This window comes from Oryzias latipes, chromosome 4, assembly GCF_053564925.1.
Source record: "Oryzias latipes strain Hd-rR chromosome 4, Olatipes_Hd-rR_3.1".
In the NCBI taxonomy this organism is placed as follows: domain Eukaryota; kingdom Metazoa; phylum Chordata; class Actinopteri; order Beloniformes; family Adrianichthyidae; genus Oryzias; species Oryzias latipes.
The window spans coordinates 23,746,475-23,772,841 of NC_136240.1; the positions used below are offsets into that span (position 1 = coordinate 23,746,475).

The following is a 26,367-nucleotide window of genomic DNA, read 5'->3' on the forward strand; positions in this document are numbered from 1 at the left end:
CAACTTTTGATAATTAAAAACTTTACGGTTTTCTTCAATTTCTTTGCCTCCCTGTTCCGTCCCTACCTAGATTTTTGAATATTTCCATAATTTTTACATCAATGCAATTTATTCTCAGCATGAGCAATCACATCAATCAGATTCCGAATATGGAGATTAATAGAAAAAGTGTGCCGAATGCAACATGGTTTTTAGCTGGGGCAGCTTCATATTGGATGACTTTCTTAAAACAGGGTGTTCCGAAAGTCTGAGCCTCAGATCTAATATTGATTTTAGGTGTTACAGGCAGATCAAAGAATACCCGGAAACGATGTGCCTGAGCAACATGAAGCACAATAACATTTGAAATGTTAACACCCTGTGAGAGATGAAGGTATCTGTAATAAGTCTTCTATTATGATTTAGACTTGGAAATAGTGCTGTGCCAGATCAGACTTGTTCAGTTTCTTTGAACAGTTTTAACAAGCTTTTTGAACACACCACCAAAAAATGTGTAATTTGAATTGATCCAAAATGACTTATAAAAAAACAAAATCTTAACATTTTAATTAAGCCATATATCAGTTTCTGGCAGTGTAATTAAAGCCAAAAATATACAAGTCAGCTATTGGAATGAAGATTTTAGTAAGTTGCATTTAAATTATTTATTGACCTTATTTACGAGAGCCTTCAAACGGAGCCGGTTTAGCTCGTGCTGGTTTGCGGCGCCTTCCGTCCGTGTAACCAGGGTTCGACTCCGGGCTGCTCCCTGTTCCCTTCTCTACTTCTGTGCCGGTCCCAAGCCCGGTTGCTTTGAGAAGGTTGCGTCAGGAAGGGCATCTGGCATAAAACATTGCCAAGTTTACCATGCGACTTGTTCGCTGTGGCGACCCCTGATGGGAAAAAGCCGAAAGAGAAACATTTACTAGAGCCTTCAAACAAACATTTGTATGATTACATTATGATTTACCCTACATATTTTCCTAATAATAGAGGCACTTATCTATCATTTTTATGCCAGTTGTGTTCAGTCTTGTCTAAACTGGTGTCCTACAATTTTTGTAGACACTCGATCCATTTTGGTACAGATGTATACAAAGATCGTAATAGACCGGTCTCAACCAGGACACTTCCTGTTTGATCTGTTGCCCTCAGCCAAACAGGTAGAAAATAAGGACAAAAACAGAACAGCTTCTACCCCACTGCAAGTAATATTTTAAACATTGTACAGTTATGGATGTTTTCACTATTTTGTTTTTCTGGTTTTAACAGTTTTAGCACTTATGTATAAGTTCCTACAGATGTATACCAAATGCCAGATGGCTGAATCCAAATACAGCAGGTTTATTAGCTCGGCTAAAAGTCCACAAAGCTAAATCAGGGTCACTCAGGCAGGGGTCGATAACAGGCATAAGATCATCAGAGAAAAGACAGGGGGATCATCAGAGAAAAGACAGGGGGATCATCAGAGAAAAGACAGGGGTAGTCAAGATCCAGACGAGAGACAGGGCAGGCAGCAGGTAAAAAGAGACAGGGTCAAGAGACAGAAAATCAGCTCCAACTATAACGCTAGGTAAGAAGGGCAGAGTGGCACAAACAAGACTTTGCACTGAGTGTAGCTCAGTGCTGAAGTAGACTGTGAGTGAATGACAGTTGAGTGTGTGGCATCCAGGAAGTGCACGTAGGGGTTGCTAAGAAATAAAATGCATTTAGTACTATTTAGTACTAAATCCAGAGATGGAGATGGGAGACAGAGTTCTAACTTCTGACCGTATCCTGGTTTTTGAATGACAAATGCGCTTTTATTTGGCAACAAATTCAGTTTAATTAACTGTTTTTAGTTAAAATGATGCACCCTCTTTGAATATGTATGTATTGTTTATTATTTTTAGTCTTAACTTTTTATCATGGGTTGTTTTAATGTAGGACTCTTGCACAGACCAGTTAGAATTACATTGTACTTGTTACAATGACAAAGATCAATTGATCAATCATTGGAAATCCATCCATCCATCCATCCATCCATCTGCCTGCCTGCCTGCACCTATTTTTTTTACAATTTAGCTTGAAGTACTGAACCTGTTGTTTTTCAATTTTAAATTGTTTTTTGTTCCTGAACAGTTGTTTGTTTTTGTTTTTGGTGTGAACTTCATTAGTTATTTCTGTATTTTGAAAAAGATTTGTAATGTTTTTTTATAGTTTACATGTTTTGCAGACCGCATGTTTTTTACACTTTTGCAGCTGTATTTATTTAATATTTAATATTTATTTCTTTATTTAATAAGAATCTCACTTTTGATAATACATTTTCATAATAATTTTAGTAATATTTTTAATTATCTAATATAAATGTAATTTGTGATGTCCTTTATTGATGTTATATTATATAGATTATTTCTGAATGTCGTGTTGCTGCCACAGAAATGAAATTTTCCCATTGTGGGATTAATAAAGTCATCTATCTATCTATCTATCTATCTATCTATCTATCTATCTATCTATCTATCTATCTATCTATCTATCTATCTATCTATCTATCTATCTATCTATCTATCTATCTATCTATCTATCTATCTATCTATCTATCTATCTATCTATCTATCTATCTATCTATCTATCTATCTATCTTATGCTGTCTTTTTCAACCAGTACTGTTCATGTTTGAATATGGTTTCATTTAAATATAAATAAATAAATAAATAAATAAATAGATGGTCTTTGTTAGTGTCTTTCTGGGCTTTGACTGTTACCAAATAGCACAAATAGCAAAACACTGAAATTCTGCTCAAACTCTTCTATAGTCACACCATTAAGCCAACAGGAAGTTGCCTCACTTGACCCCTGGTGCCCCTGGTGGGAACGCGAGATGAGCCAAAGGCAGGGTCCACGGCCAAGTGTAGGTGCAGGAGCAGAGATTCGGTACATGGTCAGGTACAGGGGCATGGACAAGCTAGAAGCGAGGTCCACAGGAGCACGGACAAATCATCTGTAATCTCTAGGATTTTGTTTTGGTGTGTAGTCAGTTAACCAAAAATGTATGAACAATTCTGAATAGCACATGTAGGTTAAAATCCAAACTGAAATAGAAACAGCTCTGTAGGAAGCCGTAAAACTGAGTGAGGAAAAGTCCCACTCTGCCGTGGTGAGGTTGTGAAAGACCGTTTATGTCTTATGTTCAAGACTCAAGGTAGTTCTACTACATCAGCACAGTCTCTCACAAAGATTTTAAATCAAACTGGGTTATGAATTTGTGCTGTTCAATCTTTTTTGAAGAAGCAAAAAAAGGCAATGTTGAGGATTGTAAATGCTGTAGTCAGCTAAGGAAACTGAGACCAGTAAACGAAAGACACATCAAGCCTTTTACCCTCCAAAATCAGAGGATATCCAACAAATCTATCAGCTAAGAACTGGTAGAAACCAGTGGGATCCAGATACATTTATCTACGGTCTGGAGAAGTTTAGCTAGAAGTGGTCTTCATGGAAAAGTTGCAGGCATATATCTGACATGGAAACCCATCCAAGCGACTGCAAAAAGACAGGAACCGGGGAACAAAGAAATTGTCACAGGTGCTCTCAACTGATGAGTCAAAATGATGAGTTGAAATATTTGGCTTCCGCAGAAGGCAGTTTGTTAATGGGAGGGCTTGACAGCACTATATTAATTAGTGTTTCAAGGCAACATTGAAGCACAGTGGAGGTTCCTTGATTGTTTGGGACTGAAAATCTGCAAATGGAAAACCATTGGACAGCACTGTAAATTTTTGAGTCCCACACAAAAACAGTGTGTATTTTTCCACAAAACAATAAGGAATATTGTTTTTGATGGAAACACACAGAGGTCGTAAAGTGCACTGAAATTCTGGAATCCAATTTTCTAAAATAAACCAAAAACCGTTGCTTCTGTTAATTGGTCACAGGTGTAGGCACTCCCATCCTGGTGCTGCTAATGAGCACCTGGCCACTTATAAAATAGGACGAAGTGGGCTCTCCCTCATTCCTGGCCGAGACTGCCTCTTTCTGGGTTCCTGCACCTGTCAGTGCAGGTATTGTGTCCGGTCTTGCTGCCCCAACGTTTTCCCTCTGTATGTTTGCTGCATCCGAGGATACAGTAGAAATAACCATTCCGTGTCACACAGCAGGTCGGCTTGTGACTGGAGGAAAGGTGAAATGGGAACAGAGCGCATTGCTCCTCCCAGTGATATCCCCTGCTGATTGGTATGTGTATAATGCATGCCTCTTTGCCTTCATGTCCTCTGGTTGCTGAGGTATTTCCCTGCTGCCTGTCTTTCTGGTTTGCCTCCACAGGGTCTTTGATGAGGAACCCGCTCCTGCTCGATACAGGTTTTTGTGGCCTTTGTGGGAGTAAGTTGCTTCATGGGTCCCTCGTCTGCTCTGCCGGGTCAGCCGCTGAACAGCAGCATCTCCTCTCCCTTGCGGCCGATCACATGGCTGCACAGGCGCTCCTGGGACTTGGAGGCCTTTTGGGACTCGTATTATCTACCCCTCCCTAGCTACCTACAGTGACTGACTGGTACTCAATTGTAAGTTCACCTTTTCTTTTGTTGTATCACATTCTGGATTTGCATGTGAGTGGGGTGTTGTTTTGTTTCTGTTGGTTGACAAACTCTGTCTGCAAGTGGGCTTGAAGCCCCTAGTGGGTTTATCCTGTGTTTTATTTATTCTGTAACTACTATTTATAATTAATCTCTTTTAAATGTGGAACCATGTCTGCGCTTGGTTTGAGTCCCCATTTTTATTAGTGTACCTGGACCGCTCGTGTTGCCACACTTGCAACACGTGACACAATGTCACGTCTTGCCACAAACCAACATTAATTTATATGATATATTTTTTGTTGTAATGTTCACACTAGTGTAAGGTCTAAAAACAGAACACACAATCACTTGTTTGCAAACCAATATTGTACCAGGTAAATTTGATGTTTTTAGGTGTCTTAATAACACAAATAAAATCAGGATCAAACCTATATATTAAACACGCATTAGTGCTGCATAAGAAGAAACTTATGCAAATAAGTCTACACTTTGCCCAGTGAGTGGGTCCCCCCTTCATCAAATTTTCTTTAGCGGAACTCTGATATAAACCCAAACATGAAGGTCTCGCAGTGGTCCCTTTTGTGATATTTCACCAGAAAAAGCCCCCTGCTGAACAAGTGAAAGTCTCTGCTCATGTGTGAAAATTACAGGGGTTGGTTTTGGCTCAATGAGTCTCTCTGGGAATTTAGCGGATTTAAGGTTACAGCCTCGTCAGGCTGAGAGAAGAGGCGGCAAAGCGACAATGAAGTCCACTGAGGGGGCATTTCAAGCAGTCTTCATCTGAGATCAATAAAACATACAACAGTGGAAGAAGTCCTTATAGTATTAAAGTTTGACGTCCAAGCCAACCTTTTCTACAGTTCTGAGGTTTTAAACCCTGCAACCCTTGTGCTTAGGAGTTTGTCACATCCTCACACTTCAGCCTAACAAAGACAAAAGCTTTAGTCTCTCCCCACCCCCTCTATTTTTAGCGGCCAGCTTTTTAAATTAAAGCAGATCCTTGCTGGAATAGACTCACTAGTGTTTGTGTGACATAGTTTTGCCTTCATAAGTGCAGGTGGTGACTCACTGGGTCACCCCCCCCCCCCCCAAGAGACCTGCTCAGTCCATCTTGCTGAAACTGTTCACAGCTACACTTCATCTGTTTCGACTCAGCTGCTGAATTCAGCTATTATCCAAACTTGCAACCCTCAACACTTTCTTTACATACTGCAGCCAGTGCTACTAACTTGATTCTTAAATACATATTTTTAAACATTTTCTTTGTCACAGATTGCTATTTAGTGATGTAATCCCCATTACATTACTAAACATATTTTAACAATACGTTTATCAGATATGCAGGATTTTGCAGATGCTAGATTTTTACCAAAATAAAAGCTATGTGTGAGGATTTTACAGTTTTGTTTGTTTTTTTTAAATTGTATTTACTGTATTTATTTTCTTTTGTCAGTCACTCCAGGTTCAAGTTTGTCATCCACAGCTGGTTTCATTTCTGTCGATTACCCTCAACGTCTTTGAGTCTCTGGTTTTTCATTCTCCACTGCAGGTCATCTGCTTTGTCACCGTTTTTGTTTCTCTGGGAGTTTTGTCATGTTAAAGTTCATTTATGAAATGAAAGGTTTCTGACACATAAGCCTGGTTTCCTGTACATTGGGTCCTACACCACCACTTCCTGACACTATAACCACGATAACTAAAAAAAACAATGACATTAAAAATGTGAAAAGACAAAAAGTGAAGAGACAGACATGATTGGCCATGACTTGGACCTAAACATAGAATTCATTTATAAATCAATACATAAAAATGTCAAACTAAACTGTTGTTTTGAAAGTAAACCTTTGGATGTTCACCATACTGACTCAACTCTGGACTATTTAAATCATCTGCTTCTGTCTTCCCCTAGGATAGAAGCATGATCACTGCAAATTATGGCAGAAGCCTATAATTAGGGATGGCCCATTTGGCACGGACACCCAGGCGCTTGTTTCACCTTCATGAAACAGAGTGGTTCGGCACAATGTTTCGAGGCGTGTGTCAACTAGCGCAGATCACTTGGTTGATGACCTATGAAGCGCCAGATGCATCGTTTGGTCAAACCACGGTTCAGATGTCACTTGTGTTAGAACAGTTGGGTTTTTTGGGGGTTTTCTTTTTATCAGTCATAAAACAGCATCCAAAAATCCTTTAAAATGCTCATCTTCTGTATCTGAAATGAACAGCCGGACTAATTTTATATCAAACACGTCAGGTTTCCTTTCGTCATTATCAGAGTCTGTCTAGTTGCTACATGGCTCCGAATGATGCCGGCTTTTGGGTACTATGAATGCAGTGCAAGCAGACACGTTAGCCCAAGCTTCTACAATCCATTCCCAAACTGTGGCGTAACTCGTCCGGTGCTGCCTCCCACAACAATAAAAGCTGAGGTTTCCTTTCCTTTTGTGCGTTTCCCTACCGCGCTGCTGCCGTTCTTCTCGACATTGAGATTCACCAGGATGTCGGAAGTCACCGCCTCGTCGATGCGGGTGATTCGGCTGAGGTGTTTGTCGGTGATCTTTTTACTGCAGTATCAGTGGAAGATGAACAGTTTTTTAATCCCCTGGAAGTCGCTGCAGCATCGTAATCCTTGCCTGGATGGAAAGATGACGCCGTTTCATGAATTGAAAGTAAAAAGCTCCCTGTAAGCATTACTGCCTTCAGTCAATTGTGGTGGCGACAAAGAAGCTTACCCAAGCTGGTTGCTGATCGTTAATCCATCGGTCAGTCGCCTTTTTTCACAGAAATTCTGCTGTGTCTTCTTCACTGTCAGAGTTTGTTTTCCAGCTTCCTCCACTTGTGAACCATGGATTCAATCATCTTGAATTCTCTGCGGCTGCTCCCATGTTCCTCCATGTAGCTGATAGCTTGCAGTTTAAATTGTGCTTCAGCCATGTTGTAAACAAGTGTGGGCACCTGGGGGTTAGCCCAGCCTATGGCCACTGAGACTCATGAGAAATGTGGAATCCCACTCCTTAAGTGAGGAGCTGTGCAGAGAGGTGACCATAATGCTGTTACACTGTTTGTGTGTGTTCAAAAATAATGGACTATGACGTCATTAAGAGAGTTGAGCAAACTTCTTCTCAGTCAATTGCTTCCTCTCTGAGACTGTATGGGGACCTTCTTTTAAGGCCTTCTATTTAACGCATTAAAGTGCGGCGTATGGTTGTGAATATACGGTATTTGTTACTAGTTCCAGCAAAATCTAACTTCAGCAGATTGTAAGGAAAATATATTTTACTATAATGTTATATAGCTGTAACATACAAAAAAATTTGTATGAAATCATAAATATTTATATTTGTTTTTTTTGTAGTAGCCTATTTATTTTCATTAGATGACATATAATGAAAGTAAAAACAGCAAATAAAGGAAGAATAATATACCTGTAAGGTTTATACATTTTACTTGCAGAAAACCTACATTTAATGTTTATATATATATATATATGTGTGTATGTGTGTATGTGTGTATATGTATATATATATATGTGTAAATGTGTATATTATATGAAACGCATTTGTCTGGAAAAAGGACATGTAAGAGAAAAACTATAAAGCTGATATGAAACATGTATGAAAAACATTTTGCTTATTAAATTTCTTATATTCCACATAGTCGATATTTGCATGATACATTCATGTTTTTTTTCAATGTCATGTATGAAAAGAATGAGAAAGAAGCCACTTTCAGGAGATATTCATATAAAGGACTTATAAGTCTTATAAGATACTCAATATATGTGAAATAAACTGCATGAGATCTAAGTTTTTTTCAAATGTTTTCTAGTTCTTTTCCGTATCGGCTGTACTGGGTACCCTCTGGAAATTTTAAGATTGTAGACAACCCGGTGAGTCCATAAAACGAAAATGGTCATGCACACTTTTTACAGGCTTGCTGTGGGCTTTAGGCTGTAGTGAACACTTAAGCAACACGTAAGGGTGAAGTAGGTGAGACGCAGGCTAATAAATACCGTAGAACAGTGGCCGTTAGTGCTGTTTAACTGAAAAGTGCACGCTCCTCTGGATTAAGGAAATTAATCAATCAGAGCGTGCAGCACCCCATGCGTAAAGCATTTGCGTGCAGTCAGTAAGGAGCCAGTGTGGGCACCTCATTACTGACTAGAGTGCAGTGTAAGGACGGCATACAACAACACCTGTGAGTGTAACTTACATTGTCGAATATTTCACGATGCACTCACCACACGCGTGACAATGATATGTTTCACTTTCATGACATCCCTTAAGGTGGTAGCACATGCCAGCAAGACACACCTGGGCTCCCTTTATATGTGGGTGAACCTTTCCATGATCCTCCATGGATCCAGACAACCCAAAAAACAGCATAAACTGTGCGGGTCAACCGCATTATGGGTGCATGTGACTGAAGCATTATTTGTGTTGGTTTCAATTAACCCTTGAACACCAGAGCTTTAGCTCCAGTGTTTACATCATTTCAACCATCATAACTCTTCAACCGTTGACACAATTAATTCTAGTAGATTCTAAGACTGAGAAAAGCAGCCTTGTGATAGGCACCACTTAACTTTAGTGAAGTGATTTCATAATCAATGTAAATCAGCTGGTTCTGTCATGGGGAAAAGTGTCTTTGCACTATTAGGTAAGACTTTTCTCCATATCAGAATCAGCTACTTTAAGTTGATCACATTAACAGTTGAAGATTTACGATAGATAGGTCAAAGAGGGTGTGGTATTTAGGTGTCATCTCCAGGTTAAAGGTTTAAGTAGTTGAAGCGCCACCAAAAAGTAACTTTTTTCTCTTCTTTTTGGCGTTTAGCTTCTGAGAATTAGATCACAGAAATTACCCAATGACCCTAGCAGATTACTGGTCTTAAACCACAAACATATTTGCTTTAAAAGTCCTTAATCTCTCTTCTGCAGAATAGGTCTAAATGTCCTTGTTGTGGGACACATCAGAGTTTCCCTTTGACATCCAGTACCAGACTGCTCAGAAAGTCTACAGGAAATTGGCTCAAAACTACCCAATGCTGAAATTCATTAAGTGAAATTGAAAGTGACTCCTCAGATAAGATGAGACTTTTTTTTTCCTCTAAGTTTCATGTTTCCTTTTTTTTTTCCTTTGTGTGATTCTCTTGCTGGTTCTTGCTTGACGGGGCTCCATGGGGCAGCACAGTAATGGGTTTTTGGAGGAGTAAAAAGAAAGTGCGTCCCCCCCGCCACACCACAACCCTCAGCAGCTTTTTCTCTGTGCTAATAAATCCCCTGGCAGGGGTTGTTTATAATGTCTCTCTGATGTCACTTTCATAATGGGGCAATTTTGCAGTGCACATGTTCTCCATCTCACAGCTCGCCTGTTCTGCAAGCATGATTCCTCTTCCGTGCTAATCTGCTGAGCTAAAATCTAATGGAGTATGCCACTGAGGTAAATCAACCAGTATTATTGTTATTTTGCCACCATTACTCTATGGCAGATGTATAATGATCTCTTATAAAGATGAATTTAGTGGGGGGGGGGGGGGGGGGGCATCTTCAGCACAGCAGTGCAACATTTTTACCAAGAAGACACAGACAGTCGAAAAGTTAAAGGAATACTTTCATAGGTCAGTAGTGCCCATGTGATTGGAGAAGAAATCAATAAAAACAGTGTGACCCTGAGTGCTGTCCTTATGCAGTGATTGAATGGTTGCAATGACAGTCATTGAAAATAATGATGCAAGCAACTTTAAAGTCTTCTTAAACTTTTACTCAATACAAATAAACACCATGTTGGCTGGTGGATTAGGTCAAAAAAGAGATGGATTTTGGGGCTTTCATCACATCGGATTGTTGGTTAAGTTAATTCATCTGATATGATAATATGTTGTTTAACCCAGATGTAAATCAACCCACAGACAGTTTCAAAAGAAAGCCTTGGAATTGATCGAAACAGACAAGTGGAGCAATCTATCAGGTTAGCTGTGAGCACATGAAAAGCCTTTATAAGGGAGGACAAAGGGACACCTGGTCACTCTTGTGATGCTGCACAATCACAGGCAAAACACGAGAGCTGCTTTATCTCCAAGGTCAGCCCTCCTTCAGCATCTGGTTGTTTGGGAAAGAGGAGGACATAAACTCAGCTGCTCTTCTAATCTGTTGTTGCAACATATCCATGCAAAGGAGGGCTGCTGTCATTTTTAGCCAGGCGTCTCAGACCCCCCCCAACAGTGTGGCAGATTCATTAAAAGGCCACTGCCTGCTTTTATTACTCCCATTATCAAAGTTAATCCAATTGTGATCCTGCCTGAAATTCTGAATATTTCCCTGCAAGACATTGGAAGGCAAATGCCCGGCGTTATCGATAGCCAGCACAACTGCGTCGCATCCTGGGCCAGCTTGATTTATTGTTATTTTCCGCCTTTATATGGAGCAGACACAGTGTTGGTGAGAAATTCAAGGGCATCTGATTGTCATTACAGCGCCATCAAAGTCTGAATCATTGCACAACACCTAATGGCTTATTACAGGAGCGTATGCTAAATTAAACATTACTGCATCAATAAATGTTGCATGATATTAACCTGACAGAGCTTCATAAATATTGTGCATTTTCCTTCCCCCATCCGCCTCTTTCAGCTTCAACTTCCCCTGTTCTTTTCACCCCTACAATCACATTCACTAATATTCACGTTGAACATGTTTTTCTGCCATAATTTCCAAATATACCAAATAACATAAATGAGTATTAAATAGTTTTCAATTCCCCAAATTATCTTTCAAGTATTTTAATTAGCAGCCATTTTCCAACCTTCATCAGATGGGTGCTCATGTCAGCCAATTTAAGCAAAAAGCAATTAGACATTGCACATTAGCATTTCTATTTTCATCACCCAAAGCCCTTTATTCCTCCACTCAGCCTCGTCTCACTTACCGGGCTGTTCACATTTATCCTGCAGAGGGTAAGACTTACAGATGGGAGAATGCTCAGCCCATTTTTGCACTGTGGCTCTTCTTGAAAGGTCAAAACATCACAACTTGTTCCCCAAAGAGGTTCGAGTACACTGCAGTTAGAGACGCTGCTTTTTTTCCCAGTTGTCTATATGTTTATAAAATATTATATATAGACATTAGTGCCTCAATGATAATTAAAAGAACTAAAATTTGAGGTTGTATTCAAACATTTTGAATGATTTAAATTTTTGACTAAAACTTGATCAACTTCAAGGACTCACTCCAATGAAAATTGCCTTTTGTTAACATGTTCTTGTGACATTTTTCTCCTATATAAAGAAAATTTAGCTTAAAATTTCATTCCTGGGTATTTCTTTAAATTGTTATGAATCAGATGCAGAGGCAAAAATGTTGTTTTAAAAAAGTTTTGTGATATATAAGTTACAGAAGCATTCAATTGTAGACAAATGTATCCATGAACGTCTTTGTTTTCCTTGCCCGATTTGGCATCTGGCTCAAACGTGTAGGGCTGGCTAATACTGCTTGCCATTTTTTGTTGGACTGGTATTGTTAGATCGAGCGGCTGTAAGCTAGTGGGGGAGCAGGATGAGCTCACTGAAGATGAGATCAGGTTTGTAGAAATGCTGATGTGCGGATTTGCAGATCTTACACCCACAAAGCATAAAACCTTTTTAAAGGGATAGAGTACTTCCTAAATTTGCACATGTTGAAGTAGCATTCCAGCATTGGCAAGCTCTTCAGATTTATGTTTATTTCCTAGATTCAACCAAAGGAAAAAAAACAAAACATAAAAAAAAATTGTTTTTGGCAGTGCAATAGAGCCGATACCAATTCCTTTCCTTTTTTCACCATCTTTGTCCTTTCTCTTTCTCCTGTATTTTGCATTATGTTTGAGTGTTTTTTTAGCAGCTTTTTAGATTAAAAATGGCTCTTGGCAACTGCATAAGCAGCTGCATAAATGCTATGCAGCGCCTGTCCCAACAAAGCCTCATGTCCCTTCTCATTACAAATGCTTTTCTGCTTTTTGCAAGCACAAAATTATCCTAACAATTATTGGTTATGATTGCGTTTATTTCCTTTTTGGACATAAAAAATAGAAAATTCAAATCAGCCAGGAAAAGTGTAGTTTTTGTCTTCTGTAATTCACACTGTAAGATTGTGAATAAACCCAACTGTTGGCACTTCAGACTTTAAGCTTACAGCACATACTAATTTAAGTAGTTATTGTATCAAAATATGTCTAAATTTGCTGTTGAACAAGAGGTGGAAGCAAAGAAATATAGAAAAACAAAGAGCTACAGACAATAAGAGGATGTAAGAAGGATGGGAACACTTTTTTTCACTATAGTTGTAAATGCTAAGTGAGTTGACAGCGTGGGAAAGGAGAAGTGTCAACACTTAAACCCACAGTGAAGTAAAGATACTGAGATAGATTAGCTGTATAGAACTTGCATCGTGTTACAATATTGAACTCAAAAAAAGTTTTCTTTACCTATGAGGCTTTGATCAGATCAGAGGAGGAGCTTTAAAGGGGGAGGGGAGTGTGCAAAGTGATGTCGGGGTTTGCAGTGTTGCTTTGCAGATTAATGGCCATGTTTTCTCTGTGTGGAGGTTTTATCAGCGTTATCAGCCACTTTTATCATTTTCCACAGTCCAATATTTGTTTTTCAGGCTGTATTTGGGGTCTCGATTGTCTTCTTTGACGTGATGGTACAGTGTTAGAATGTTCCGCTTAGCTTGACCGAGAACACAGAGTTTTTCTTCAGATCGGACCACCTTTACTATCAACACATGATTTGGTTCAATATCCATTTTTAGCTGTTTTTCTAACAATTCAATGCAATAATACTAAAAACAAGTTTCACGAAAGCCCGTTTAGGGCCTTCTTGAAACAAACATCCCATGCCTGGTGGGTACATGGCATAAGGAATGAGGCTAAATCAATCTTTTAAGTGTTAACTATTGGTGTTTTAAGTATTTTCTAAAGAATTAAAACCTTATTGTAGAGCGAAAGCAGATTAACCTCTAAAGTTCAAAGAAAATATTTTCAAAATGAAAAGTAATGTTTAATGAATCATTATTATAGTTTACAGTTTTTCTCAATGAAAATGGTCTGGTGAGAAGAACACCATTAAGATTGAAATCTGTGGTTTTTGTGCTTCACTCGTCTCAATGTCAAGACACTAAGATGTTTTTTTTTTCCCATACACTGTGTGTATTTGAGAAGCAGGCTTTTTTTTTCTGGTATGTCCTCGCTGTGGACTGTTCACACTTTTCCTCTTTAGTTCTCCAGAGATGGACTGTCCCTCACCTGTCTTCCAGTCACTCTCTGTGTGCGCAGCTCATTAGCTGATGATGCTCCTGCCTCCGATGCCCTTGTGCTCGGCCACTTTCCCTGACCTCATTTGATGCAGTCGCCAGTTTGTGGCTTCAGGCTTAGTTTTAAACCGGGACAAATAAAAGGTAAAGTTTTCTTATCTGCCTGGTTATGCTGAATTTGCTTCTCAACACTTTTCTTTCTAAGTAGCTTAAACCCATCCACAAACATTTTAATTTGGAAGAAGTTGATTATTATAGTCACGCACTGCAGTTTATCTTAAGTAGACTGTGCAGCCTAATGAATCAGTTATGCAAACAAAAATCAGAAAAAATAACATTTTTCAGCTAGCTCTATAAGCCTGTTTTCCTTCTTCAGGGAAGAAACTGTCAAATACTCAGGGTCACAACAGCTGCTCAGGCATTCATCCAGTCGTCTGGAGCCATGTCACAATTCCAACTGACTTTTGGAGCCCAGGCCAGAAACATTCAGCAGTCCAGAGACAAACAACCCCCAAGTGTTCATTATGTGGAAACACTGTGAGCAGGGGTGGCCATGACAGTCCTCTAGCCATCCTGATCTGCAAGGGGTCGGGTCATGACAGTGAATTTGGCACAGCGATTCCATTAGCTATAACTCCACTACAGTCATCAGTGTCAACATGTCCTCTCAAATCTGTTTCACACCCTTATTGACCAGTCAGCTTGGAAGTAAGAGGCATTTCCTTGCTTAATTGTGCCATCAAGCAAAGTGAGGGAAGGCAAACTGACACATTTAGGGTCACTTCTTGGAATCAGGAGCTGTAACAGTCAGAGAGTGAATGGAGAATCCGAAGCGTTGGGGGAATAATAGAGTGCTGAATGTCGGTTTCACCAAGTTTCTGCACTTACATCTTAGGAGGAAATGCCTTTTTTTTTTTTTTTACAGTTCAGCGCAGCAATAAAGGGGGTTGACTTCCCAATGGTGGGCATAATGATTAATAAGGTTGGTATAAGATGCAGTTTAGCAGAGCCAGAACCCTGCTGTGCCGACAGCAAAGAACATGTGAAAGAGCTTTTATATAAACACTCTAGGTAGGAGCTAAGTGAAAGTATAGATTTATGAAAAGACCTAATGAAAGCAAAATTGGACATGTTTTCTTTTCATAAAACACAGAATAGATTGGTATTGACTTACAATTAAAACTAAAATTGCCCTCAGGTTAAAAAAAAAGAATACTTTATATTGCTGTATTCAAATGTTCTGTGGCAAATAAAGTTACTGTGGTTTATTTTGTTATTTATTTACGCATTCCACCACTGCCCTCCGTTCCCCCAAACCTGAATAAATTGAGCATCTCCTGTGTTCAAAGAAGCTGAGATGACAGCTTAGATAAGGAACTCGTCTATCTTTTACTTTGCTTGGGAGTGGCACAAGTTAGAAGAAAAAGGTTGTGTTCAAAATTCCAATGTGCAGTAGCACTCCAGAAAAAATAAGATACATTCTATCTTCTTAGAAGGCCCAAAATGCTTTACGTTCACAATCCTGTACAGCCTTGCACACACACATTCACACACTAATGGCGGATCCACTGCCAAACACTGGTGCAAACCTATAGCCACCAGGAGTAACGTGAGGCTCAGTGTCTTGCCAAAGACACATTGGCGGGTGGGAACCAAACCAGGAATCTTCCAATCAGAGTGCAACCGCTCCAACTCTGCACCATGGCCATCCAGTGGTGCAGAGGTAGAGTTAGAAGATGGGGTACGAACGTGTCGCCAGCCCATCAACTACTTGGTGAGCTTAGTAGAATGTGCTTTCTGTTCTTCTTGAATCCAAAAAATAATTATTTGGTCAAATGTGAAAAGTTTGCAAAGGGTTGTTGGAGTTTAAAGTAATAAACGGAGTAAATTTCATATCATGTTTCAATACCGCACTCTTGTCATTGGTCTGTGTTAGAGAATTACAATTAAATAGAGAAAAGTTAATTTTTATTCCACATACTATTCAATGGGTGAATTAAAATGTCTACAACTCTGTCTGTCTGTAATGCATCAAACCAAGGACTCCGACTGTATTAACCTCAGACAATGTCACCACAAATCTAAAGCTACTGCCTTGTCTGCTTTAACTAGACAGTAGTTTAGGAATTATCTTCCAACATGTTTTTGCACATGAGTTTGACCATGTGATGTAGTCCCTCGAGGTCCTTCGCAATGCTGATGATACAGCCATTTATTTTACTGCCTTTGTCTCAGGTTGGTCAGTCATGAACACTCTTTTGCTTTAGAACATCTCCAGTCATCACTGAGTATTCTATAGATGACTGGAATGCCAAATTGTACAACTTTCACCAGAACTTGTTCTACCAACATCAACTACTCAAAACCCGTAATGAGGATCCATCTATATTCAGAACCCACTGAATTCCTTTCTGGGTCATAAGGCTACTGGAGCACACCCAGCCACTAGGTGAAGGTGGGGCCAGTCTGTCACAGGACCACACGCTCGCACACATTCACATACACACTGAATCACAGGACATTTAGAGTCACCAATCAAGCCTATTATCCATGTTTTTCTCTAGAGAAAACAGACACATGGATGGAGGAGAACATGCAAACTCCACACAGAAAGGTCCCAGACAGGATTCGAACCAGGGCCCACTGCACCAACCCATGACAACCATCCAAAAATATTTCAACTAGTCGGCAAAATAAGTTGAAGTCTCTATTGAAATTTTAGTGAGGAGAGATCTTGACTGTGATTGAAAGATTTAATAGTGAAGCATAATTAATCAGAAGTCTTTGGCAGTTGGGCTCAGGGTTGGAAACATCTTGCTCGATTTGGATGACCCTGAACCAAGCAAAGAGAAGAGATAAACAAACTTTAATGAATTTAAAGGCAGGAATTTGATTGTGATTCTGCTTATTGCTTTTTCTGGTTTTAGGGCTACATTTTGGTGAATACTCTGCGGTAATTTCTTACAAATGTTCATAGACCCACACATTTATGGTAGTATGGTTGCATTGATGGGTTACAACATTGTGTGATGTGACTGCGGAGCCTCTAATCAATTAGTGTTCAGATATTTCATGGAACATTCTGTGTTTAATAGCGTGTCTGCTGCTGCTTTAGCTCCTCCTTGGTTAACTCCCTTCTATGCAGTTTGTTGTCTTAGTTCCAGATTCTACAGCTGTTGCTACACCACATGGATGCTGTGTTAAGTCTCTAGAATTCAAAAGGGAATCGGCAGAGCAGCTTATCTTATGCTGCTCCATGGTTCTAGAATCCTAGACCCATATTCTCGGGTAAATGCAAAGCTAACAGATGTTTGCACTTGATATTTTTAAGTTATACATTTTTGCAAATGTTATGTATTACGTATGGTTATATTATGAGTATTTTTTGAAGCCTTTTGGGTTTGCAAAGCAAATTTAATCACATGGGACAACCCTTGTTATATATATATAAAAAAAAGTAAAACTGAATCTATGCATGCAAGTTTCCATGTTGTAAGGGTGCATTTAGTAAGGAGGTCATTAACTCCAAAAGCGGAAATTGGGATGGAGGAGCTGCAGGGTGCATCCTCAGAAGACAATAAAAGGGGGAAAAAAAAGGAAGAAAAGGGTGGGCAACAAAACAATTCGAAAAACAAACATTTGTTCAGTTGGGGCTGAATCCTGCAGACGCTCGGCTGTCAGCAGAGTGTGTGATCTTCTGCTGTGGAAGTGGGAATGATGAGCCTCAGAAGGAGCCTCCGCTCCAGCGCACTTCAGCACACTTTTATAAACCTGTCATCACAAATGCAGACATAACTTGGACTGCTGGAGTGACTTCAGTTTAGGAAGAGTACAAACGACGTGCTTGTGGAAGCGTGTTCTGGTTCTGAAGGTGACAAACGAGTCGATCAGCTCGTTTTCATCAGACAGTAAAATGTGAGATTGTCGTTTGTCATTAACAGATGTTCCCAATGAAGCTTATTAGCTCAATGTACCGTAGTGTGTGAAAAAACCCTCTAATCTTCCCACATCGTCATCTAATTCATTTGTGTGGAAAACAGCTGAAAGAAAGTAAATGTGCCTACTTTGCTTAGTTGAGGGGAACAGATGGCTCCATGAGGATTTGCTACATCATGTTTTGGGCTGGCATGTCTGTGTTGGGGCATTGTTTATAGTGACTGACAATGAAATATTCAACATTAATTCCTGATGCAGTCCCTAAAGTTGGTATCCGTGTTATCTATAGAATTTAAATACAGTCACTCATGAGGGACATGCAGAGATATGAGATTTATGTCATCAGTTATGCATGCTTCTTATCTTTTCTGATGTTTTATGCAATCCCATAATATATAATACAACAATTGTATGTAAAAATTTGAAGATGTTAGAGCTCAAGAAATAAGTTTGAGTATAAGTATCTACAGTAGAATATGTGAGGGTAAAAACAACAAGAGGCATTTGTTATTGGTAGTAATAATACTAAAAAAAAAGTAGGACCTCCTTCTAAGAAAATTGTTTTTTAGAATTTAAATGTTTAAATTCGCAGAATTTTTGTTGTTATTGTTTATTTTTTATTTTTTTACTTTAGGGCCTACTTTTTACTTTTTTCACAATAATTAAGAAAAGAAAGTGATCTTAGTGCTTCAGAAGTAATGCAATATTAAATGTTTATAATATTACCCCCCCCATAATAACAAACTATATTACAAAAACAATAATGCAATTCCCATACATGTTAAACAATTTACCTTTTTTTTTAAGCGTTAGTTTTAGAAGAGTGGAAAGGCCCCTAAAAAAAAAAGAAAAACAAATATATTGCTGAAAATGGCTAAAGAACTTAATACTGCATGTAGAATATGGAATTTATTTAACCCTTTAAAGGCCTCTGTCATGCAAAATTAACTTTTTGAGCTTTTAAGTAAATTACAATGTTCACTCCTCATTATAATTATCTCCAAAGTTACAGTTTGATCCATTCATGCATTTCTGAGTTTTCCTCTAAAAACCTGTCCTTTGAGCACCAGCCCCTCCCAATCCACAAAAATAAACGGGTCTTCACATTGTGACGTCACAAAGTGGGACTAGCCCCTTTCAGGAAGAGACTGCGCTGTCAGCACCGCCCCCCTCCCAATTGTTAAGACCAACTTAGGAACTAGTTGTCATAAAATCTAAATCTAACAACTTTCTGGCAACATCGTAGAGTTTGTAAGAGCCACTAAACTTGCAGAAAAGAATGCATTTGATAAAAAAATCAAAAGAAACTTGGTCAGGTCAACATCCCTGCGTTATACTGTAGGACCCCATTAATCTATTATTGTTCTAAAATGTAATTTCAGAGCTTCTTGATAAATCACAATTTTAGTTTGTAAAATTTTCAAAAACATAAAAAATATTATATTTTACAATTTGTTTTGGGCACCAAAAACTGTCAAAAAAGTAGTTATTTATTTCATTCTGAGAGAGAAGTATGACTTTGTATATTCAAATCAGATTCTTGAATTAGAGCAGATCACTCGTGTGTCAGCCAGTGGGACTTCTCTGACTGATTAGAATTGCTTCTCATTTATTCTAAACGATGGTAGAATTAGGTCATATGAGAGAGGCTTTGTTTTGTTGTTTTGTTTTCAAAGTTATGGAAGCAGATTGAAACAGAGGTGGAGGAAGGTTTCTGGTGGGATGAATGACAAGCAAGTGTTAGAGGAAAAGTGAAGAAGAATGGTGAGGACAGCCATGTTGTTGGTTCAGAAACAGTTGCTCTGAAAAACACGAAGCAGAGCTGGATAAGAGCTGAAGATGTTGAGGTTCTTTTTGGGGGTTACGCAGATGAAAAAGATCAGGAATGAAGATGTAGACCTTTATTGCAATTTACTTTAGAAATTTGTTTAATTCAATTTAGGAAGACAATGCATTGGACTATAGACTCAAGAAGCTGGCGTGTTTTAAGCTAAATTCACACTGCACTTGGCAATGCGTGTTAAAGCGGCTACTTCCAATTAAAAAACTTGACGTAAACGCGCCTTCTTCTTCCCTTCAGCTTTCCATCCCTCCAACCTATTTGGTCACCATGGGGAGCTGTGCCTTCAGCCGATCGGCTCCTGCTTCAAATCCAGAATCAAAACCTATCTGTTGAAATTTGGTTATCCAGATCACTATTTTCATCTTCTGTTATCTGATTTTTTTTTTTTTTTTTATGATTTTAACTTGTTTATTGTGCTTATAACATTTAATTTTATTGTGTTTTACTTTTGAATCTGTACAGTGTCCTTGAGTGTTTTGAAAGGCACTTTTATATAAAATGCATTATTATTTCTATTATTGTTTTGGATTTTTGCATTCATGAGTACCTACGCTTATTTCTACAACCGTTTTGGGGCCTTACTTACAAAATGCACAACCATCGAATGTTGTTGCAAGTGAAACTAGGTCAAACTTTGACCAATAAGTGACTCTGAGTTGGTAGTGACATTTGGATGGTGTCCGTTTTGATTCACGGAAGTGTCAACAATTGATCATTAAGGAGAAATTAATAATTGATGTTTGTACCTGGCTGGATGACACCAAGTCTTTCATATATCAGAATGAAAATAATAAACCTAGAGGAACATTTGCACCACTTCAACATTTCATACCAAGCCTTTTTCAACTTTAGGCGTTTTCATGCCTTGAAAACAGTAGCCCCTCTCTGCTTGCACAGTGTGTCCACCATGGGCTGTGAGTTCAACACATGAGCGCGAGTTCAGGAACCCATGTTTAGCTTGTTCTTACATTAGCTAATGCTTGGGCTGCACATAGTATTGCAAAGACATCAAAGAGACCACTCCTGTTAGATATTTTGGAGATAAAGCTGGGGAAGCAAGTTTGACATGGTTTGGACACGTGCAAAGGACGAGACAGTAATTATGTTGGTTCAAGGATCCTAAGCTTGGGGCTTCCTGAAAAAATGCTTAGAAGAAGAGCAAAGACAAAGTTCATGGAAGTAGTCAAGGAGAAGATGAGGGTGGTTGGTGTGAGGTGAGGGTAGATAGGGTTAGACGGAGGCAGATGAATAACTAGGGCCACCGCTAAAAGGAAAAGGGCAAGGACAAAGAAGAACTTTTTCTTTTTAAAATGAAGGAAAAAGAATAGTAATAAACATGAATAAGACATTCAACCAAACTGTGAGCGTGTCATATCTTCTGAATTATTTTCACAAGAAATTTGAAAACCAGTTTGTAGTACAAAACGACAAAAATCTGGAAAGAATTCAGCTGCAAAATTTGCTCACAAGCTCCTTGTCTAACCTCTATAAGAATCTCAAGTGTTTGCATATTCTCTTCTTATCAATTTCTTGTTTATTTTTCTATCAATCTTTTCTTTGACATCTGAGGTCACATCAAGGACATGTGCCTTGTTTTTTTCTAAATATTTTTGACATCAAGTAGTTTGTCTGGCACATGTAAGTGATCCAGTGCACAAGTCAACTTAAATTAATTACAGAGTGAGCAAGGCACCTTTACCCCTCTTCTCCACAGTCCTGCTGAGAATTATTTTGCATCAAATATTAAGGTTAATCTGGCACTGTTTGTCAGCATGCATAATTATTTATTGGAGAATTCAAAGCCTTTTCTGCGCGAGTGCAATGGCTCATCCAGTCGGGGAAAGACAGATTCCTTCATTTTTCCAAGGCCTTTCCTGCTTAATGCTTTCGAGTTTGTGTCCTTCCTTTCACCCTTGATTTTTACGTGTTTACTTCTTGATTCCTATCGAAGTAAAGGTGAAGATGAAAAAAAGGGCAAAACACAGCTCCACAAATATATTCCGCATGGTGTGGCTCAGATACATTACATTTTTTTCCAAGGCTGTTATGGAGAAACATGTTTCCACATCACCGCATTTCAGTTCCCATTTTGATAAGGTATAAATCCAGATACACACGGTAAACAGATCTTTTCATGTAATGCCTGGGAAAGGACGCTCACATCTTGTCTGTGTTTGTGAAAAAAAGAGGTGGGTGTGATTGCAGGAAAGTGGTTTTTAACATCCAGTGTGGGCAGACAGTTTTGTGTTTGGTCTTAAAGCTGTGATTCTGTGCATAAATTTGCATCTTTGTAACATTTGATAAACAACACTTTTTTTAAGTAATTCTTGCAAGTAGGGCTGTCTTTAACAAAATAAAGTGCATCAGCTATACAGTTCAGATAAACAGCAAAGCCAAACAGCAGTTAAAGAAATTTTAAAGTCACAAAGTGTGTTGAGTTGATCTTCGACAGTGAGGCGTCTACCGACCTTATATCTGGGGAGAAAACGTAGTCAGAAAAGGATTGTAAAACGCCATATCGATGAACAGCTTTGTTTTCCAAATTAAGAACCACTGAATTTTTTTTTCAGTGGTGCAAGTAATGCAAGTTCTAAACTGACATATCAGATGTCTCAATAAAAGCATGTGGTGCCTGCTGGCACAACATTTGAAATGTTTGACAGTTTTTCCCGAGCCCTCTTTTAGTGGAAGGGGTGTGGACTTTGATACACCCCTTGGAACAAGCTTATGTCTGATTGGCGACAGTAATAAAAATGTTGATTCAGACTGACTCGGCTCAATCACTGTTTATTTACGTCAGCTTACTTCTGGCTCCAACCAGCTTACTGCTTGGTCCAGTTCTCTTTTACAGTCAATGTGGTAGCCATTAGGCTCTGACAATCCATCAAACTGTGGTGCCCTGTAGTTTACCAAAGTTATACTAAAACTTTTATCTTGAGCTTGGTAAACTATCCATCCATTTTCAAAACCATCTTAAAATTTGGCGTCCCAGGACCCACTTTGTAAGTGTTGAGGTTATGGCTGAGTACATCTTGGAAGGGTTGCCGCTACGTTGCAGGGCAGGTCAATAAGCCCAGCCAGTATGATTACTTAAGAATTATAGGGCACACTGTCAAAACTTTTAAGACATTTAAAGGATTTTAGGTGTGTCTTGTAGTCCGAAAAACACTGTAGACCCACTATTTGTTGAGTACAGTCTGTTGAGGGATTTGGAAACTTGGCGAGAATAGGCCAGGCTACTTCTAGGGCTGGCAGAGTTGGCAAAGATGAGGAAGACCTGGTCTTCCTTTTTGAGACTTCTGACCCCTTGGCCTAAATCCTTGGTGGCATAGATTTAAAAAAAAGGGACTGGAAACATTCCCAAGAGAGTTTGGTCCATATTGACTTGATAGCATCACGCTGTTGCTGCAGATTTGTTGGCTGCACATCCATGATGCCAATCTCCCGGTCCACCACATCCCAAAGGGGCTCTATTGGGTTGAGATCTGGTGACTGTGGAGGCCATTTGAGTCCAGTGAACTCATTGTCATGTTCAAAAAAACAGTCCAAGATAATTCCAGCTCTATGACATGTTGCCTTATCCTGCTGGAAGTAGAATATTAGAAGATGGATACACAGTGGTCATAAAGGGATGGACATGGTCAGCAACAATACTCTGGTAGGCTGTGGCAATGCAACCATGGTTAATTAGTAAAGGCCCAAAGTGTGCTAAGAAAATATCCCCCATACCATTACACCACCACCAGTTGTTTGAACCATTGATACAAGGCAGGATACATCCATGCTTTCATGTTGTTGATGTCAAATTCTGACCCTACTTCCGAATGTCGCAGCAGAAATAGAGATTCATCAGACCAGACAACGTTTTTACAATCTTTCATTGCTCAATTTTGGTGAGCCTGTTTGAATTGTTGCCTCAGTTTACTGTTCTGAGCTGACAGGAGTGGTACCCGGTGTGGCCTTCTCCTGGTGTAGCCCATCTACCTCAAGGTTAAACGTGTTGTGCGTTCAGACATGCTCTTCTGCAGAACTCGGTTGTAACCAGTGGTTATCTGAGTTACTGTTGTTGTTCTATCAGCTCAAATCAGTCTGGCCATTCTCCTTTTATTTCCGTCCACAGAACTTTTGCTCACTAGATATTTCCTCTTTTTCAGGCCATTCTCTGTTAACCCTAGAGATGGTTGTGTGTGAAAATCCCAGTAGATCAGCAGTTCAGTGTATGGCACCAACAACCGTGCCACATTCAAGGTCAATTTTCTTCCCCACTCTGATGCTCGGTTTGAACTCTGTTAGATTGTCTAAGCCATGTCTACATGCCTAAATGCATTGAGTTGCTACCATGTACTGTAATTGGCTTATTAGAAATTTGCGTTGCACAGATGTGCCTAATAAAGTGGCCAGTGAGCGTATATCTACTTACTTATGCTCAAAACATCAGGACTTTAAAAAAACAAAACGATTTGGGGAAATGGCATTGTTCCCAGGTTAGAGCACAAAAATCACTTATTGACTTATAATGGTTGTAGGCATTCAATGTTTGTATGGTTTCTTTATTAGATTGTAACAATATAGGTCTGGCAAAGTGGACCTCAGGCACATCTTTTAGAAATAGATAACCTTTAAGTCAATCTGCGTGGTTCCTGTTTTAGAAAATCAGGTTTCTTTTGAATGTATTTTACTACAAGACTTAATAAGACCAGAATTGGCTTTGCAAGTATTGGAAGACAAAATAAGGAAAAACTGTGGCGCTGCACTATAAGGTGATTAGATAAGAACTAAATTGTTTTGCTGCAGCTCTGGACGTGACCCTAGTGTGCCAACCTGCTGTAAAATTGTGACCACTGCTTCAATAAAATCTGCAGTCATCAGCCATATCTCTGCCCCCCAACCCTTATTTGATAGTAGTGTTTTAATGAGGAACAGCCCAAATGGAGTACATGAGTTATGTCCTTGCTGCCAACCTTTATGCAGAACAGGTGAGCTTCTGAGGTACAGTGTGACAAGGGGAAACAAAGACAAGAGGCGTTCGGGGAGGTGCGCTCGTCAAGAGTCGTGTTTAAACACCAAAGGGGGGCAGAAGGCATAGCAGGTGGAGACGACAAACCCTTTGACCATAAAGCAGTCCTGTCTTTTTTTCTCATCCTCTTTCTCTGTATTCCTTCAGCTGTCCGCGTCCCATGCAGTAATAAAATCTCATTTTCGTTTTATTGAGGTTCTGCAGATAAGTCGTGAATAGTGACAATGACAGATTGCCACCTATTGGTAATAACTGGCCATGAGTGGCAAAAGCATCGACTCTAAAAGTGACATCTTTTCTATTAAATTGGATGCCATTTGAAGGTATTTGGAAAGCTTTTGTGCGTTTTGAGTACATTTGTTTAGCCTGTTTCTTGAATAGAAACACCTCTTTCTATTCAAACTGATCATTTTAGTTGAACACTGTTGTTACACTTGCAAAAATGTAATTGTGCGTGTGTTTTCCCTGCAGAGCACCACTTCTTTCCTTTACATTTTCAGAAAGCAGAGATATTAAAAACTTAACTGCCTCCTTTTTTCTACAGTAGGCCAATTTCTCGTGGGACATTTAAAGTAATCAGAAGCCTGGGTGGATTTTTCCTCTCCAGAGAAGTCTGTCATTGGACTGTCATTTGAATAATATTAGAGTGGATAAAGAAGTACCATTACAGCCAGAGAGCCTTAATAGCACACCACAATCAAATCACAACATTGCAGGAGTTAACAGTTGGCAGCGCAGTGCCTGCACTCATTTAGGAGGCCTTTTAACTTGTTTCCGCTCCCACTTGCACACAATAACCTGCTAAGCCGGTTCATCCCACAAATCCGTAATTCTATATATAGTGGCATATTATGCTTAAGTATTTAGCTTTTTTTAAATGCAGTGTGAAACACAATGTCACCTGCTTCCCTTTACTTTTTATTGCACTATGAACACATATTTGGGGCTAAAAGGCATACAATTTAAATGGATATGTAAAATGAAACATACATAATTTGCTTATTTTTTGAAAAAAATATAGAAAGTCCCAGATGAAACATCTTCTACATATCCCTCTTTTACTGGTGCATATTTCGTTTGTCTGTTTAATATCTTTTTCTCATGGTTCATTAATATTGCTCATAAAAGGTATTAAATTCCATTGTTGTTAACAGATTCTGCATTTTTTAATCTAAAAGTAAAAATAAAAACATCTATCCGTTTGTCCCTTTCTGAATTTATTCACATCTGACATGGAGTTAACTTGCTGTAAAATTATCTCTGGAGTGCTTTCACACTTTTCGGTTACGTGCTGCAGACAAATGAGTGAGATGCTGAAGCGAGACAGACAGAGAGAAAAGGAAAATGTCAAGGATACATGGAACTCCCAATACAATCGAGCCACGAGAGGAAATATGCAGGGCACTTTGAAGCAGCAGTCTGAAACGGCAGTAACAGCTTTATACTCTCCTAATCCCAAACTTCACATGAGAATGCAACAGATTGACAACTGTTTGTGCGAGGGAACCTGCAAACCATAATTTAGAGAGCAACAGAGCAGCTGAGGTACTGGAAATTTGAATTCAGACACAATTTTAAACCATTTTGTTTTTTTCTCTTCACTTTTGTCATTTTTAATCCCTTTTATTCAACTTTGATAACCATTTGGTAAAATCTGTGAGGCTCATGTGTGCTGATAAAAAAAATAATATTAGGTCATTAAGTAAAATTCAAATGTTCTAACATTTTTATGTTTTTGACATAGATCAT

General features: G+C 39.0%; 1 long non-coding RNA gene across 1 annotated transcript; it reads left to right on the top strand.

Moving 5' to 3' along the window:
* Window positions 1–3,867: 3,867 nt before the first annotated feature.
* LOC110015029 (uncharacterized) lies at window positions 3,868–6,171 on the top strand. The gene is made up of 3 exons (XR_002290084.3): window positions 3,868–4,022; window positions 4,116–4,194; window positions 4,285–6,171. It is a non-coding gene; the product is annotated as an uncharacterized LOC110015029 (long non-coding RNA).
* Window positions 6,172–26,367: the final 20,196 nt, after the last annotated feature.